The sequence below is a fragment of the Triturus cristatus genome, chromosome 6 (assembly GCF_964204655.1).
Source record: "Triturus cristatus chromosome 6, aTriCri1.1, whole genome shotgun sequence".
Lineage (NCBI taxonomy): Eukaryota > Metazoa > Chordata > Amphibia > Caudata > Salamandridae > Triturus > Triturus cristatus.
Window position 1 is genome coordinate 1,508,212,480 of NC_140589.1, and position 16,378 is coordinate 1,508,228,857.

Genomic DNA, 16,378 nt, shown 5'->3' on the forward strand with positions numbered 1-16,378 from the left:
TTTATGATCTATTGGAAGACCGTGGTCATAGGGAAAGGCAGTTTGTACTTGGCCTTCATCGATCTGAATACCACTTTTGACCTGGTCCCGCGCCATAGGCTTTGGCAGGTATTGCGTGAGTTAGGTACCCCCCCCATGGTCCTGGATTTTATTAGACGCCTCCATGAGGGCAATTATGCCAGAATTAGGTGGGGGACTCAGGGACAACTAACAGAGAGGATCGAGGTGAGTAGGGGGGTATGCCAGGGCTGTGTATTGACGCCGACCTTGTTCTCCCTCTTTGTGAATGGGGTGGTAGACCATTTGAGGGAGTTTCCGGCCGACGCACCAGTCCTGGAGGCTGAAAAAATCCCGACCCTCCTGTACGCCGACGATACCCTCCTGCTGTCAAAAAGCCCAAGTGGTCTCCAAACGCTGTTGGATGGATTTAGCCTGTTTTGCTCCGGTCGAGGCCTAATCATCAATACCGTCAAAACAAAATTGTTGACCATATCCCCCTCGAAGCGGTTTAGAAATAACATCACCCTTCAAGGAAAACCACTAGACTTAGTTGAGTTTTTCGATTATTTGGGCATTCGGGTCACCAGCTAAATGAAGTGGAGTTCCCACCTGACAAAAATGCTTCTAAACCACAAGCGGGTATCCGGGGCGATCTTAAGAGAACAACAACTCTCTGTAAGTAAACCAATATCCCCGGCCCTTGTGGTTTATGAAGGTAAAGCACTCCCCTCAGCCCTGTATGGGGCTGAACTATGGGGTTTTGAGAACATCATTGACCTAGTGAGATCGGAGAACAAGTTTTTTAGAGGTCTGGTTTCCCTCCCAATCTCTACTCCACTAAAGCCCCTGTATTTAGATCTGGGCAGACTTCCAATCAAAGATATTGTACGTCTCTGCCCTTTACTTTTTTGGGCCCGTATTAGATCGACCCCAGAGCTGTCCTACTATGCAGCAGCTCTTAGCGATATCATTCGAGCGGATATAGGCCAGAGGGTCAAATGGATTTCAATTCTTAGGCGTCTACTATTTGACATAGGTCTAGGGGAGGCATGGGTTAGCCAGACCCTGCCTCCCAAACAGGTTGTAAAAAAAGCTTATTGGAATTGGGTGGAGGTGGTTCAAGAGACCAGTGCGGACAGGGGAACCCTCACTGAGCGGTTCATGGAATACAAGCCTGTTCGGAAGCTGGAAGCATATCTCGATTTTATCCAAACTCCTAGAGATAGGTCCCTGTATATGAAACTGAGAATCGGAACTCTCCCCATTAATGACTTAATAGCGAGCTGGAGGGGGATCGATTGATCTGCGTTAGTAAAAGCAGCAGCGCCATGCCCAGGATGTGGAGCTCGCACCGAGTCCATTGCCCATTTTATGTTTGCCTGCCCAGTATACAGACACATAAGAAGTAAGTGGTTAAAACCTGTTTGTATATTGCTGGGCTCAAGAAATTATTTGTCTGTTCTACGTGTCCTCAGGACGGATACTACCTCCCTCACTGTGATCTGTGGGGTGGCCAAATACCTGGGATGTGCATGGGTGTTACGTTTGAAGTTTTTGACATCAAAAAATATGGATTAGGCTTACACGAACTGTTTTGTACTATACTGTTGTGTATTACTTTTTATGATACTCAAATTTTAGGGGTCTTTCCCCATTTCTTTTATTTTTTTTATAAAATGAATTTTACCTTTTAATTATCAATTTGCAATGAATTGTTACTGTTAGTTATATGTCAAATTGCTTTTATGAATTGTATAGGGATTGATTCTGCTTTTATGATATATTTTTGTATCGAATAAAGCATATCAATGATATGTTGTATGTTATTTTATTGTGCTTTTATGGTCACACATATGACCAAATAAAGATGACAATGATGATGACTGTCAATGGATTTTTGCTATTTTGCTTGCCAAAGGTGTTGTCAGCTTTGTGGTCATTCTTTCTGCACTTTTTTATGCTGAACCACTAGATACAATTATCAAACTGTATGAATTTGCTATCACTAGCAGTACGTGTTTTCTATAATTTTATTGTGCTCAATGAAATGCAATAATTTGCTAATTACATTTGCTTACAGAGTGGTACAAGCCATTGGAAAAGTTTAGATTTAGGCTCACTACTTACAAATGTGTAGTTTAGACAACTCTGTAGTGATTTTGTTTATATGATACAATATCTACCACCCAAAAATCGAGCTGCTAATTTATTTATTTCATAAGGGAATTGGCTGTTAGTTGCATAATCTACGCTTAGGGCCTGATTACGAGTTTGGCAGTCTTAAGCCGGGCTGCCATTGTGCCGGTCGGGAGTACACAACCAAGCTAGCAGCATCCTGATTGCCATATTAGGAGAACACCAATGGGCTGGCAGTGTTGTGTTAGCAGTGCCACGGTTTCGGCATGCTGCGGCTCATAGAGAGCCTGTAGGATATGCTGCTGCCGTGGCAGCACCTCTTGCACATTGTGTGCACTGTGTACCATGCACCATGTTGTGCATGGCACACTGGGCACGCAAGACAGTGCAAACAAAGGGAGACATCACATGTGCCCCCATGCACAGTCCCCAAAGGGCAAAATCTCCCTGGGGCCGTCTTTGGGGCCCCTTTCCTGCCTTTCCATTGACCTTTTCATGGTGGGGTCCCCACCATGAAAAGGTAGTCAGAAAGGCAGGTCGTGATCAACACGGCGGTGCTGGCGTCAGTATCTCTGCCATAAAGCAAACTTTCCCCACCAACACAGGATCCAAGATCCCAGCGATTGTGGTGGTCTTGTGACGGATTATGAGGAGGGTGGTCGGACCTCCACCAATGGTTTTGAATACACTTGTGTTGGCCGAGTACACGTTTCTCGGCACAGGAGTCAACCAAAGTTACAAATATAATGATGGTAGATATATAACAGCAGAAAGAATTGCACGCGCACAACCTTGGTTCAAACAATAAAGGTGAAACACTTTCTACTTTTTGATGTGCTCCCAGGGTATCACTCTCCGGTCTCGAGCGTAAGTAGAACAACTGTATATGTAGTTCACCCATAGATGGGGTAAATCCCCCTAGACACAATCGGTTCCCTGTTAAGGATGTTTGAACTGGTAATTATGTTAAACAAAAACAACAAGTAATCCAGAGTTTTTTTACATGTTTCAAAATTGTATTTTGTAGTAACAATGAACTTGATTTCAATTCATGATACTCAAATGTCCATTAAGTTCACAAACAATGTATTGCATGTTTTTTTGATGAATTCCAATGCATTTTGGGCATCTTGCCCTTCATCAGGGAAACAATCTACAATTGAAAAAATTAAATACAATGAGGAAAACCATCCTATTGGATGAGACAGTACATATTACTGTGCTCTAGTGATGTTGAAAGTGAAGGGTAGAACATAGGTGAAAAAACGTGAACATATTGTTTGCTGTCAATCAGTGATCGAATAAAAAATAGTGTATCCAAGGAGAATACCGCATACGGTGGAGAACTATGAATAAAACACCCAGAGTGACGATGCTGAGATGCATGATATTAGCGACAGAAGAAACTGCAAGGTCAAGTCCCCAAGAACCTTCAAGGTGAGATAAAAAAAATGTAAAGAACCATAAGTGTCAAGCCCTGTACAACGGGGCAATGGCAAGTAAATGGTGCAGTCCGGGTCATGCATTAAAACAAACGGAAAAAGACTTGAATTACAACTTAATAAATGAGCACACACGAGGTCGGGAAAGTTCAGCTATTGATAGTGCTAAACTTACTGGAATAACATGCAGGTACAATTTGATCGAAGTTACCAGCACTCCGACGAGTGCATCAGATGTCCATGATGCGGTGGAGTTTACAACGCTAGTAGAGAAAGAGCATCCACACACACGGAGTAATTCGACTACAGGGAAGAAGGACAAAGGGAAGAAGACACTGAAAGAAACTTAGAGATAAACATTTCAGATTATCATTTCAACACAATTGAATTGAACACATTACAGAAGAGAACTTCTTTTGTCACTACAAATCACACCAATTGCCTCAAATTGGAGATTAGCTTATTCAAACTGATGCGAAACCTAAGACTGAGGCATATTTATAAAAATGTCATGGCAACATAACCTGATCATGAAGAAGATCTATTACGTGGATTAAGACCCAAGAGTTCTTATATGGCACCCATCAGCCACAAAAGTTTGGATATTTTTGGAAATCTTGTCAAGCAGGATATACATAAATTCAACTTTAAAAAAAAACCTAAACAAAAGAATCTTTCTAACAAAGGATTTGGCATACTGAAGAAAATTGCTAATAATCCCAATATTACATGCCAAAAGGCAGACAAGGGCGGAGCCCTCGTCAAGGCCCTTGAAAATTGTGTTATCAACGAGAGAGTCAAGATGTTTCTCACATAAAGCAACCCCAGAAGTCCATCAATAGGTATGTTACCAAAAATTCACAAAGATTTGAATAATCTACCATTCCGACTGATCGTGTCGACTAGAGGTAGCATCCACAAACCCATAGGTAAATTTCTTGACCGTTACCTCCAACCTAGTGTGGCCAAGATGAGCACCTACAACAGGGATACGACTGAATTTTTTATGAAACTTAATCAGATTCCAGTTAGGGATCTTGAAACGTTATTACTTTGCACTGTGGACGTTAGGTCATTATACACATCAATCCCTCACCAACTAGGCATACAGGCCTTCGAGTAAGCTTTACTCCACACAAATTTATATCATGATTTACAACTATTTCTGATGGAATTATTACATTTCACACTATACCAAAGCTATTTTAAATGGAAAAACCAATGGTTCCTTCACTTGATGGGTACTTCTATGGGAAATTGTGCAGCTCCATCCTAAGCCAATCTTTTCATGGGCAATCAACAAAGAAGGGACTGTAGGGCTTTTTATTGAGGTCATACATGCTTTATCATACAGTAAGAAAAGAAGGGATGCAGTTCCTCAAATGATCGGATGGGAGGGAGGAGAGTCTGAAAGCCACTGGTTATGTGCTTCTTCAAGGAATTACTCCTGTCGGAACTGAGGTCCTCGCACACCTAGCCAGCTAGATGTCATGCTTCATTATATGGACCTGCTCCTCATCGTGTCGGCTCTGCAATACCCGAGGGGCACCCATAAAGGGGCTCTTTAGCGGAGATCTTTTGTTCCTTGCCGTTTGGTGCAGTAGGTTTGAGGGGCCTAGGTAGTGTAGATGTGGTACAAAAAGTGATTAAAACAGGTCGGATAGTCCAAAAGACTTATTCAGGTTGGCTATCTGCCTGATTAAAAACAGGAAAAGAGTGGCAGTTATGTGACGTGATGGTTCAGTTTAGTTATGCTCAACTCTACAGGTCAACATGTTTCATGCCTCTTGGTCAGAGAAATCCATGGCAATTCTTCAGGACCTAATGGGTGAACTATCTACACAGTCTGGTGGGTGTGAATTCTACCTACCACATACCAGCTCTCCGAGTGAAAGTACCCACAGTATCAAGGAATGACCTAAGAGAAAGATACAGAAAGGGATCACAGCTGTATCAATGGTGCTTGAGTACTGAAAAAGCCACACAAAATCGGATGGAAGTTGTAACCAATTTCTCAACCCATAGTCGTGCTTTTAAAAAGATCATTAAACAACATTGGTCAATCTTAACCATGGAGCCTGATTTTAAACAACTGTTTGCACAAGATCCTATCTTTGCATATAAACTAGGCAAAAACCTGGGAGAAATTCTAAAAGCCAACAAGGATAACGTTAACGTACTTGAAACTCAAGGAATGATACCATGCCACAATTGTAATAACTCTCACAATATCATCCAAGGTGCCACAATAACACATCCTAGAAGGGGAGCCAAAATCAACCTAAAAGTTACAGCCACTTGCAACTCCATTAACTTAATCTACCTGTTGAAATGTCAGTGCGGCAAAGTATACATCGGAAAGACTGAAAGAAAAATCAAAACGAGGATGAACGAACACAAGAGTAACATTTAAACAGAAAATATGAAGTCAGTGGTAGCCTGTCATTTCATTGAATACAAACACAACGTCAGCCAATTAAAATTCCTAGTCCAGGAAATCATCACCAAAATGAAAGGAAGAGATAACAATAATCACCTACTACAAAGGGAGAACTTTTGGATCAGACACCTGGATGCATTGAAACCACATGGTATGAACGAAAGAATGGAATTTCAATGTTATCTGTAACCGTTGATTGATTATGTACTGCATTTATAGAGTATTTACCTCAATTCTACACATCATTTGACTCTATATGGTACTGTCATTCTAAAGCCTAAGAGAATCTTCTTGTTGATTGTATTTTTTTCTTGCTATTTTCGATGATCAGTCACCATCATACACCTTTTACTTTGGAGTTGTCTTCTCTTCTCTATATATTGCACATTCCCTTTACACCTTAATTCATTAGTTTCTCATTATTATTCGTAGCACACAAGCTGATCATTGTGGTTACTCATGTCATTTTTTAATCGTTCAAATCTTTCTGAGTTTTCGGGTTCCTATGTATTTCTTCTACTGTTATTCCTTCACTTTTGTATCATGATTTATGCAAGTAATCGTTTGCATAATAGTCAAAACTTGGTCGACCGTTTTTTGTTTAGTCTAATATCACGAAAGACCTTTGTTTACCGTTCCAGTAGCTTCTCTGAATTCATACCAGACCCCATTAAAATGCGGGGTCCACAAGTATGTAGAGTCCCGCGCAACACTTTTTGCCTAAACACATTTTAGACCTTTTGGTCAATTTAAAATCTATCCCTTTTTTTGAGTTTGATTATGAGCTTGCACATGTCAACATGGCCGCCATTTCATTCGTTTTGGTACCTAACGTGGTTAGTCTGCTTTCAATTTTTACCCGGAACATGGAGTGATAAGGAAGTTTCAGCACGTTACTGGCGTTGTAAACTCCACAGCGTCGTGGACATCTGATGTACTAGTCGGAGTGCTGGTAACTTTGATCAAATTGTACCTGCATGTTATTCCAGTAAGTTTATTACTATCGATAGCTGAACTTTTCCGACCTCACGTGTGTTCATTTATTAAGTTGTAATTCCGTTCGTTTTAATGTATGACCCGGACTGCACCATTTACTTTTCATTGCCCCGTTGTACAGAGCTAGACACTTATGGTTCTTTATATTTTTTTAGTCTCACCTTTAAAGTTCTTGGGGACTTGGCCTTGCAGTTTCTTATGTCGCTAATGTCATGCATCTCAGCATCGTCACTCTGGGCTTTTCATTCATAGTTCTCCACCTTATGCAGTATTCTCCTTGGATACACCATTTCTTATTCGATTACTGATTGACAGCAACCAATATGTTCATGTTTTTTCATCTATGTTCTACCCTTTATTTTCAACATCATTACAGCACAGTAATATGTACTGTCTCGGCCAATAGGATGGATTTCCTCATTGTATTTCATTTTTTCAATTGATGATTGTTTCCCTGATGAAGGGCAAGATGCCCGAAATGCATTGGAATTCCTTGGAATTCATCAAAAAACATGCACTACATTGTTTGTGAACTTAATGGATATTTGAGTATCATGAATTGAAATCAAGTTCATTGTTACTACAAAATACAATTTTGAAACATGTAAAAAAACTCTGGATTACTTGTTGTTTTTGTTTAACATAATTACCAGTTCAAATACCCTTAACAGGGAACCGATTGGGCCTAGGGGGATTCACCCCATCTAGGGGTGAACTATATATACAGATATATGAGAGCAACATGTCCAAGAAACCAAAACCAACAACACAATGGATGGATGGCACAACACTTTTCAAGCCACATTAGGCCCAAGTCATCCAACCCTAGACCAATTCCTAGTAATCTTAAAAAATGAACAAAGGCTACCAACAACTTAGAATAGAGTAATCCTTAACCCATGTTACACATACAATACCCAGACAGCTCAAATAAATGCACTAAAAGCTATAATGCAAAGTAAAACTCTTTATACATATTAAAGGCCTCCACTATCTTGAAAGTATAGTCTGAAAAGCAATATTAACTACCTGGGAATCCAACTTAAACTAACATCCAACATAAACAAACAAAAACCTAATATATATATTTATAATATTATTTAAAATATCTTTATTAATCAGTCTAACTTAAAACTTTAAATATTCAATAACTGATAAATAAAAAAAATAACATTATTAAATAATTGCATTGAAAAAAAAATACCAAAACCAAAACCAGCACAAATTTGTAAAAAATGTATACAATATAAATCATTTCATTTAAAAGGAAAAAATAATAAACCAAAATTAAAAAATTAAAATCAAATTACAGTTTTGTAGCTGACATCTATGATACTTGTCGAATTTACCAAAAACAAATCCAAACAAATAAAGAAAATTGACCGAAAAATGCAATTGTAAATTAACAAAAAATTAAATCCACAAATTTATTCCACAGCCCTATAAAACCACAACCCCTCCCCAAAAAAATGTTGTAAATAATGCTCATTGAAAACTAAAAGGTGATTAAAATGTAATGTTCGTTAAATTCTAACCAAAATAATTTGCTTTGGAAAAATATGCATCCAAAAATCAAGAAAGGATTCCACTATGACCAAAAACACTGTGGAAAACATACCCACTTAACATAAACCTCATATAACGTACTCCCCAAAAACATAACAAACAATATAACATTAATTCACAAATAGTACTCCCATATAAAAATAAAAAATAAAAGTAGATACACTAATCATAATACACTACGGTCTACCTCAATGTTCTACGCAACAATGAAACACAACCTAACCCAAAACTACACTACCAGAACAAACCAATATACTATCCTACACTAACTACCTCTCTACCCAAAAAAGCAGAAATGATAAGTTAAAAGTGCTCTTACATGTTCTGCAGACCAGCAGCAGGGAACCACCACTGGAGGGAACCTAAATTACTTTAAAAATTATGCTAGGTTATTTAGTGGTTAAAAAAAGGCTGCTAAATGAAAGTAAGAAAAGTAATATGTTGCAATAGAAATGATAGAATACTTCAAAATAATAAAAATATAAAAGGTATGTGTTGAAAAATATTGTATAAAATATTTTAAAAGTGAACAAATATAATGAAAATATAAAACATATTTGTGAACGATACATTACATAGTAATTTAAATTTAATATAATTAACTAATGTTACTAACTAATATTTTGTCAAAATTATATGTTGTTATAAAAATGTTGATTAACTATGTACTTTTAAATAAAAATGCATATGCTAAAAAATAGAATGGGATCTATTATGATGTCTTTCGAACGTACTTCTGACTGACACTGTAGTGGGATGAAATCCCCCCTACTATTAGCCCTGTGGTGGAAAAGGGCTGCAGCACAAGCTGCAATAGAAATATTGATGTTTTCAAACATCCATGTACCTTGTGCCAGGCACCATGCTCTGCCAGCCACATGGTGCAGAGATGTTTAGGGGGGCACAGTCCACGTAGGTGAGGGGCCTGCTAGGGGTCCCCATAGTCACTTTTTGCCTGCCTTTTCATGGCAGGCAGAAATCAAAGTCGTAATCTCGATGGCGGAGTCTAGGCTGGCTCCGCTGCCATTTGGGGATTACATTTCTGACTGCCGCCCCGACAGGCTCCGTGACCCCGTCGGAAGCAGAGCAGGTTTTCTCTGTGGGTTTTCCTCTGACCGCCAGTGTCATAACACTATGGTCAGGTGGAAGCCTCTGATGTCGAGAGGAAAGCCTCATATGGGCTGTTGGATGGCTTTCCGCCCGACATCATAATGTGGCCCAATGTGTGAAAGAATATGTAACAATTTCCACTATATATGTATGTGTCACATGAAACATTGCATTTTAAATATTACCAACATCAAACAAATATGTAAAATGTATACTACACCAAAAGTATGTGAAACTATGTGTTTTCCTATTTTTCATAAATACAATCATATGTAAAAAATAGGTTACAGACATGTATATGTGGAAAATAATTAAAAAATGTATAAATCAAATATATGTCAAACGATAAAAGTGAATTTGTTTACATTTCAAAGCAGACAAACACTACAAACCAACTAACACTACAAAACCTACAGTAACTCAATGAAACCTATTTATTTATCCTTTCACTCTCTATAGAAATAAATTAGCCATTAATTACACATTAAAATGTCAATATATACTACACACTACAAGAAAAATATTTTTGAGATGGCATTGGACATTAAAGGGGTAATATTTACTATTTCCACATGAAATGAGACTACACTAGCAAACGTATTGGACATAAAAGAGGTTGGGTTTACTATTCCCATTCCAATATAAACCATATTGAGGAATAAGTTGGACACTGAAGGGGTCATATTTAAGTATTCTTACTAGAATGTAAACCATTTTGGGTAATAGCTTGGATGCAGGAGGGGTGAAATTTACTATTACCACTCCAATCTAAACAATTTTTGGAAAGGTGCTGGACACTGAAGGGGTGAGATTAAGGGCTTAATTGCAAGTTTGGGGATCCGTGGACTGCTGTACCAGTGGTGGCGGTTTGACTACGGTGAGGTCAGCGGTCCGACCACCGTATTGTGAATTGTGAGGACTGGCTTTGCAAAGACCACCGCTGACACCGCCAGTCAACTCTGACCGCAGTGGCCATGGATCGGGCCTATGAGGCTGAGGGAGGCTCGGACTGCCAGTGAAAACTCCTGCCCAATTGTCAGTCGCTTTACAGCTGGAATGAATATGGTGTTCCAACCACCACATCTTAGACGGTGGAAAGGGAGGGATAGGAGGCCGCCACTCACCTCCACTCATCTTCTACCATCATGGAGCCCATCTGACATGTCCTGCTGCTCCTCTACCTGCTCGACCACATTCAAAACCCAGTCTGTCCCGGACAAAATATGCGGTAAGTCATGCAACTACCTGTTACCATAGACTCCTCTGCAAAACTATGCCTCGCCATGGACTAGGCAAGGTAGTCAGAATCCCTAAGTAATTTGTATATATACAGTCACCCTGTCTGGTATTGTTTCATAACAAACATCTGTAGCAAGCCCTCCTAGGCCAAAACATTGGTACTGCACAGGCACACTGTACACAAATGGACAAGTGTTTGCAAATTATATACAGTGATAGTGATGTGTGCATTATTGTGTGTTCCACAACAGTACCTCCTCAACAATATCACACATATAAATGTCTGTCACACATCTTTTACCCTTTCTCACTTGTCTCCCATGTTTCCACTGATATTCAGTAGTCATACAGCTTGCCATTTCTCAAGTGTTTGGGAAGTGTCATGGAAGTGCCTACAACTACCTTGAGGCCTTATAACTCCAATTCGAACCAAGCTGCTAGACTCATTTTGCCTCTTCTTTCTTGTCCGCCATGTCACTACTGAAGCCTACTCATCATGCAGTTTGCCATTTGTCAAGTGTTGCTAAAGTGAAATTGAAGTGACTACAACTACCATGAGGCCTTGTCATTCCAACTCTAACCAAGATGCTATAGAAAAGGTGACACACTCACATTGCTCTCATCCCAGGCCCTGTTTTGATGTCAAAGAAACATCTGTATGGGTGTGTCAGTAAAGCCAAACACACCTTCTCTGCTACAACTCTGTATTGGGCTCTCACACATCACCCACATGAAAAGGCAATGGCATTCAATGGGATTACATAGAACCAGTGTGAGAACCATTCTAAGGGCACAATGGAAAGACACTCTGCAGAAAAGCTATGCCTCTTCTAGGGGGAACCCTGAAAGGCAAGGGCACTGGGGCATAGTACATTTTGCACGTCTGACAAAGTCCATCTGCACTGGACCTGTGAACTGAATCATATCATGGACACCAAGTGCCATGCATGTGCAGGCAATGGGTAAGTGCAACTTATTAAAGCAAACCCAGCACTAACAGCATGTGGCACACATCTAGTTGAAGTAGCTTTAAGGTACACACAGCAAAATGGACACATGTCCATGTAGAACTCCACAAAGATATGACAAGTTGACACCATCCATATGTGGATACACAAGTATCTAACTTCAACAAATCAAACACATATCCACCCTATATTATTGGGGAAAGTGCAATCTAAATGATGTTGACAGTGGCCAGGCCTATGCTGAAACACCTGCCACATAACATGTCACCCAATGCAATGTCTGTCCCATTTGGATTTCATCCCACATAGACATCCATCCAACATTTCCCATTGTCCTGTGTAACTTCAGCTCCTGGCTACAATAGCACATCATACTAACCATTTCAACTGGATCAGCAGTCAGGGATGAAACAAACACAACTGTACTCACATATCACTAACTATGCAATCATATCAAATAGTTAGAAATGAAATGGCAGGACCAATGTCTTCAAAGCTAGGAAAAATGTTTTTCATGTTTGAAAAAACAAAGGCCAATGGCCAGTCTATTTTGTTGTTCATGCCACAGCCAGCACAAGGCTGTGACATCACCAGAGAACCTCGTCATAAAGGGGGATCCTTTGGGCAAAGCAGGCATCTCGAAGAGGGTAATTGGGAAGGGGGGGCAGAGGTTTAGGGAGGGATTGGTTTGTCCTTGGGAGGGGGCCTCTTGGGTTTTGGGGTTTTGGGGTGGTTTTTTGAGCTTTTTTTCCTTTTTTGGACTGGGTGGGGAGGCTGTTTTTTAGGGGTGGAGTGAGAAGTGAAAGGTATGAGTTTGGATGTGGCAGGGTTTTCTGGGACTTTGGGAGCAGGGCAGGTAGCAGAGGGGCAAAGGCAAGGGCAAACAAGAGAGTTTAACAGGGAAAGCAGGTAGGGTGTTCAGGATGGAGTTAGGATTGGGAGGAAGAGGAAGTGAAAATGTGAGGTAGGTCTGCTGTCTGCACTGTGTGTTGTGTTGGAGTCTGTTGCGTGGGTGACTGTGAGAGTTTTCATTTTTCTTGGTGGGTGTGATGTGAATGTGCTAGGTGCTGTGGAGGGGTATGTGACTGTTGTTGTCATGGCTGTGGGTATGGTTGTGTTTGTGAAGGGGTCAGTGTATGTTGCTGTGATGTTTTTGGGTATGGGTGTATCTGTGGAAGGATCAGTGTGTGTTGCTGTGATGTCTGAAGGTATGGTTTTGTATGTGGAGGAGTCAGTGTGTATGCTTGGGGAGGTAACGGAGGGGAGTGTCTGCTGTGTGCATGCATGTTTGAGTTTTTTGAAGTCTTGCATTTGTGTGGGGTGCTTGTGTCTGATGTAGTGTGTGCATGCTTACATGTGCGTGTGCTTTGGATTGGAATGGGAAGAGGGAATGTAGATAGGGAAGGGGCAGGATGGGGGTAGAGAGTTTGGGAGGGGTGGAGGGCTGTCATGAGGGAGGAGACCAGAGCCTGAAAAGATCTCTATATGGCAGATATGGCAGTGTGAATTCCTTCCAGGTAGGCAACCATCTGGGTCAGCTGGGTGCTTTGCCCCTGGATGGCATTCAGCACTGCAGTCTGACCCACAGGAATGCTCCAGAGGAGGGAAGTAGCCGCCTTGCTCAGGGCAGCCAGACTAACAGTGTCAGAGGCTGAGGTGCCTGGAGTGAAGGAGACTGCTTCCTTCTTAGGGGAGCAGGAATGACCAACTTGTGGGAGGACAACAGGGAGGGTGGGAATGGAACTGGGGGTGAAGGTAGAACTGACTCAGTTGGGACCGCCACCACTCAGGAGTATCCACCGGAGGATGACTCAGATGATGATGAGCTTTGGCTGATGTACTCCGTGGTACTCTCCACAACCTCCTGGTCACTTCGTATCTGATGTCTCACGTAAGAACCGCTGTGACCAGCTATGTTCCTACCGACATTGGCCCCTTCTCCTCTGCTTGTCCTAGATGTATCTGAAATGACATGGAACGTGGGTTTATTGCAACTGCGTTTCCACACCTTACCATCAATAAGCCACAGAAAACATTGAAGAAGTCTACCTGTCACAACATCTTCATGGTTCACTCCATACGCTTCAAATGTAGCATGAGCATATGCCTGCATGCTGCATAACCTGCAAGCAGTTGGGTCCACTCATATCATAACCTCAGACCGGCCCAAATACATTAATGGAATTCTTTTCACTCCATCCTTACATCCACACTAGGATAGTTGATCATCTTGCATACGTTGGCACTTGTATACCATTATAAAGAGATGTAACCAAATAGGATGGATCCATGTGTGAAATTTACACAATGCTCACACAAGGTCCAACATTAAACAAATCTGGCTATTACTCATAACTCATCATGATGTCATGAAGGTCAAATTGAATACCAATGTAGCATCAATTACTGTTGTGGCAGATATGATGTCTCATTGCACATTGATTACACTTTGCACTCTAAATTACATCATATGTACCCTGCCTGAAAAGTCAAAAGTAAGCTGGATGTATGCAGTTTATCTATGTTCACATTTAACAGCTAAAGTTCGTTGAAAACAATGAGGTCCAATCATTTGGGAGATAGATACTCTGAATTCACACATCACAACACTCCATATAGCCATATGAACATCACCAATCCTGCTTGTTACAGGTGATGACAACTGTCATAGTTTGTTTAGCCACAAGCCAGTACACCTATGAAGGTTTTGGGTTTACCTGAACATCTACGACCTGAAGATGTGGGATCACTAGGGTCCCAATGGGCAGGCACATCACACCACTCTTTGGTATTGCTTATTCTTTCGTTCTTTAAATACTTTATTTCGGTCAACGACCATAAAAACAGCATAGAAATAAAACCTCACATTGGGTTAACAAACAATTAAATAAACTCAAAGCTGAGGTTTCCCGAAGGGACAGTGCCATAATAAAAAACATTTGGTTTTTAAGTTTAAATAAAATCTGAATACAAAAAAGATTTCACACTTTAAAACACACATTTGGTGGGGATGCTGTATAAAACCAATGTTTTGTTAAGAGCAAGTCTATTCTTGGGTAATTATGTTTGGTGGTTCATCGAATAGTGGTGTGCAGCTATAGCTAAAGTATCATGATTACAGTCAATTTATATGCTCAATGGTTGGGTTGTTGCATTTGCACTAGTATCCTAGTGAAAGACTTATTCTTACACTTTTTCTATTGAGAAAACCACACAAGACCCCGTATCTGACCTGCAAATGCACAATGCTTGTTTGTGGAGCCTTATTCCAAGGCGCCTGCACAAGGGGACAATCCAGCGTCTTTGCTGTTTGGTGCATGCAGGGCAAAAAAAGAGTAAGTGGGCATCTGTTTCCTATGCTGTGCCACATACTGAGCAGACAGCACTACCCCTTGAGTGGGATCTCCATTTGCTGGTAAAGGATGCAAGTAGCAGGGTACCCAACCGGAATTTGATATACAAGGATCTAGTAAATGGCTGGTCAATTTCATCCAAGAAGGTCTCAAACCTTGGCTCAATTTTTTGATTCAGCAAAGAATCAGCACGTCTGCTAATGGTGGTGGTTTCCAATACCTTCCTCCATTCATTTGTCCAGAAGGCCACAGAGGAAACAGAGATGCCCTCTGGGCATTGCCAAATATATGATCTACCCAGCGCAGTGAGTAATTCTTTGATTTAGCTGAGCCACGGCAAAGTGATGACACACCTTGGGATTAGAAGGATATCCTTCAGCCATTTCTAAAAGCATTCCAGCTTTGGGACCAACCATAATCTCAGCCCGTATAAGATTGGTTTAAGTCTCACTATGGCATCGATAGGGTGAACATTTAGGTCCACTCTGGAAAAATCCTGGGGTGTGCCTTATGGGAGTCAAAGTGCTGTTATCAAAAACTTGTTTTCGGCAATACCCAGCGGGTTAACATTGCTATAGCCCCATAGTATAGAGCCGAAGGTAGGCGCAGCCACAGCTTTGGCTCTCCAAATCCCAACAGTGGGGACATAGGGTGGAAAGATATGTTCCTAGCAAAATTAAACGTGGCTACTGCCCTATGGTTAAGAAGTGATCTACTCTTAACAACCTGGCTGTTCCAAGAGCTGGTGTTGGAAAGGCTTATACCCAAATAATCAAAGTCTGAGACTCTCTCTAGATTAACTCCCTCTAATCTGACTATACCTCGGAATTGTCTGTGTGGGTGGATAGCCATAAATGTGGTTTTTCAGCTTTGGTGGCCCATTGGTGGTGCAAAATAAGTTGGATCTTTCTAGCAATAGTTCCAGGCCTTTGGGGCATTTTGACCCCAAAAGGGTTTCATCAGCGAATAGTAGCACCAGGATCTTAACACCACCAAAGACTGGGGAGTCATTTATGCACCCCATTAGGAATTCAATGCACCTATTAATAAAAAGTAGAAAGAGTGTTGGAGCAAGGACACATCCTTGTCTTACACCCCTATCTACAAAAATATGGTCAGTTAATTCGC

General features: G+C 40.9%; 1 protein-coding gene across 1 annotated transcript in view; it reads right to left on the minus strand.

Annotated features, from left to right (window-relative positions):
* Nucleotides 1-16,378, minus strand: part of LOC146821614 (uncharacterized) — an 84,162-nt gene that overhangs the window by 66,419 nt on the left and 1,365 nt on the right. The gene's annotated exons all lie outside the window — the stretch shown is intronic.